Genomic DNA, 3,754 nt, shown 5'->3' with positions numbered 1-3,754 from the left:
AAGATGAGAGTGAAAAAGCTGGCTTAAAACTCAACATTCAGAAAACGAAGATCATGGCATCCAGTCCCATCACTTCATGGGAAATAGATGGGGAAACAGTGGAAACAGTGTCAGACTTTATTTTCTTGGGCTCCAAAATCACTGCAGATGGTGACTGAAGCCACGAAATTAAAAGACATTTACAACAGAGGTCCGTCTAGTCACGGCTATGGTTTTTCCAGTGGTCATGTATGGATGTGAGAGTTGGACTGTGAAGAAAGCTGAGCAATGAAGAATTGATGCTTTTGAACTGTGGTGTTGGAGAAGACTCTTGAGAGTCCCTTGGACTGCAAGGAGATCCAACCAGCCCATTCTAAAGGAGATCAGTCCTGGGTGTTCATTTGAAGGACTGATGCTAAAGCTGAAACTCCAATACTTTGGCCACCTCATGCGAAGTGTTGACTCATTGCAAGAGACTCTGATACTGGGAGGGATTGGGAACAGGAGGAGAAGGGGACGACAGAAGATGAGATGGCTGGATGGCATCACCGACTCAATGGACTTGATTTTGGGTGAACTCCGGGAGTTGGTGATGGACATGGAGGCCTGGCGTGCTGTGGTTCATGGGATTGCAAAGAGTCGGACACGACTGAACAATTGAACTGAACTGAACTGAAACGGAAGGCATTGTTGTAAAGGTTCTGTATATCATCTCTTCAAGTTTAATCCTAAACTCTGTGGGGTAGGAGCTATAATCTCCATTTTACAGATGAAGAAACAATAGTACAGAGCTACTAAGTTGATTGGTTAACCAGCTACTAAGTGATGAAGTTGGAATTTTAACTCATGTTGTTTTTGGATCTAGAGCCTTTACATTTAAATGAAGGAACCGCATGCAGAGGCATAAAAGCACCAAAATACTAAGGGCTATGAAATAGAGAGAGATGGTACTACAAGAACATATAATAGCTAATTTGGGAAGACGGGGAACCGGGTCAGTACCAACTGATATCTTAAGGATGACTAGGAGTTAAGCTCTCATTTTTTTATTGAAGAAGGTGGCGCTAGTGGTAAAGAACCTGCTAGAGGAGACATAAGAGATAGGAGTTCTATTCCTGGGTCGGGCATTGCAACTCACTCCAGTGTTCTTGCCAGGAGAATCCCATGGACAGAGAAGCCTGGTGAGCAACAGGACATGGGGTCAGACAGTGCTGAAGTGACTTAGCATACATGCACATATTTGACATAATATTATATTAGTTATAGGTATACAACATAATCACTTGATATTTGTATATATTGCAAAGTGATTTCCACAATAAGTCTAGTTAACATCTGTCATCATACATAGTTGCAGATTTTTTTTTTGAGATGACAACTTTTAAGATCTACTATCTTAGCAACTTTCAAATATACAATATAGAATTATGAGCTATAGTCATAATGCTGTTCATTATATCCCATGACTTATGTGTTTTATAACTGGAAGTTCGTACCTTTTGACTATCTTCACCCATTTCGCCTGCACCCCATTTCCTATACTCTCATTTTAACCATGGAATATGAGTAAAAAGCCACTTCTTCTTATTCTCCCTTTTCAGGTCAAAGAAAAATGGTGCTTAAATTGCCTTAAAAAGGTCAATATATAACTCTCACAGCATAAACCACCTCCTTTAAGTCACAAGAATCCCTCCTGGAAAACCCACTCCTACTTTTCCTTTCCAGAGGTACTGCTTGCAGTGAGTCTATAGTAAAACAATAATAAAAAAAAAGATCTAAGAAAGAGTGCACAGTTTATGGTTCTTTTCCAAGAGACTCTGGGCCCACTGGGGATGGAGTACTCCCATCCCCAAGTAAGAGAGCATATATGTAGTTCAGTGGAATGTGTTTACACTGAGCTATGAAGTTTTACCATGGAAACCTAGCATATAGCATACTGAGGCAGAAACATCTACTCTTGTGGAAATATGTAACATCTTTGGGAGTGTTGGCAGTAATCTTGGATTATTTGCTTAAAATTATTCTTTTCTTCTCAAGAGCTCTCAGTTTTGTAAGATCTTCCAAGATCTTTAACTTGAAACATAAAACTCATTAATGGTACCAGAGATACGAGTCCACTTTGTATGTTTACTCAGAATTTGTTCTCCACCAAAGTCTCAAGATGTTAAATAAAGATAAAAGGAAGGTTTGAACTTCAGTGCTTTTCTGATTCATACAAGCATTATGATTTTGGAAAGTCCCTCTTTTAAAACAAAGAGTGTTAACATCTCATACTCACGGTGGCCAGTCAGTTCTTACTTCCTCTATTTGCTCCCCAAAGAGGCCCTTGGCAGAAAATGTGCATACTGTACTTTGTAACTTAGGCAACAGTTTCACAGTCTTCATCACCTTGGTCTTCACAACGCATCACAATGGAAAAGCAAGTGTTGTGATTTTCACAGTCACACTGACTCAGCAAGGTCAGTTTAGGTTCAGTCTCTGCCCAAATACCAATAACAGCTCATCAAAACATAGTTCACTGCTTCCAAAGTGACAGGTTTCAACCCTTTGGCATTCCTAAAATACTTGGTGGTGGTGGTGATGCTGGTTCTGTTGCTAAGTCATGTCCAATTCTTGCAACCCCATGGTGCTAGTGGTGCTAGGGTTAGAAGAAGTTGCTTCAGAAATTTTTGTTAAAATAAGAGAACATCTAGAAATTCTTACTTATTTCTTTTCCACTCAGTTTAAGGGGTAAGCATATTAATGATGTTCCTAATTAAATCTTTATTTCTTCCATTCTTGGGTTTATTGTTTTCATCAAATAATAAATGCTTAGTGGCACCCAGCACATCTAATACGCCAGGGTCCTAAGTGTACAAAACCTAGTTTCGAGAGGAACAGGGAAATCAGTGAGGATAGTGCATTGTGGGGAGCTCTGGCATAGAGGCAACCCGGGCAGGGAGGTTAGAAAGAGAAGTCATTAAGTCAACTGGGAGAGTCAACTGGGAGTTGATCAGGGAAAGCTTTGCAGAATAGGTGTCATTGCATTTGATTGCTTCAAATTTTTTTTTTTTTTTAAGAAAACAAACACCCCCCCACACACACACACACACACACAATTGTGAAGTCCTAACTTGGTTAGCTGTTAGTTTCTAGGAGTAAACACTGTGCATAGCCGGTGGTCATGTCAGGAGCAAAGAGGTCAGTGGCGATTGGAGGGAAAGCCAAGTTTAACCAATTATGGTCATCCTTGCTAGCCCAGTAATCTACTCCCTCACAGTCTTTTAACTTAAAGGCAGAGGGAATACCTGGAAAGAGAATGAGAGAGGCTGATGGCACAGCAGGATGATAAATAGGATCTGGGACTTGGGAGGCTAAATGCGGGTATGGTCCCCTCACCCACCCTTCTCTATCATCCAGGAGAGAAGGGAGAGAGCACAGGTTTCCATACCTTCTGCACTTGGATGGACACATCTGCCGCAGCACCTCCTTACTTCCTGAAATCTGTGTCCCTGCTGTTTTTCCTTCTGGTCCACATCTAGCATTTCAAAAGCATTACTATCAAAAAGAAACTTTCTTGCATCTCCACTCAGTACTGCTTAGTCCTCATAAACATGAATAGTTAACTAAGCAAAACTGTCAGAAAATGCTTCTGCTGAATTGGTTGGAAAGGTCTTCATTTCATCTTCTTGATGTCCTCATGTTCCATTCCAAGAGCCGTCACAGGATACATGTCACTCATTAGAGAAGCTTCTGGATTATATTCACTGAGTTCACAATCTATATTTTGGGCCAC

The sequence above is a fragment of the Bison bison genome, unplaced genomic scaffold (assembly GCF_000754665.1).
Source record: "Bison bison bison isolate TAMUID 2011002044 unplaced genomic scaffold, Bison_UMD1.0 scf7180017864207, whole genome shotgun sequence".
Taxonomy (NCBI): domain Eukaryota; kingdom Metazoa; phylum Chordata; class Mammalia; order Artiodactyla; family Bovidae; genus Bison; species Bison bison.
The sequence above is the reverse complement of the archived record's forward strand: the minus strand, read 5'-3'. Positions refer to the sequence as shown.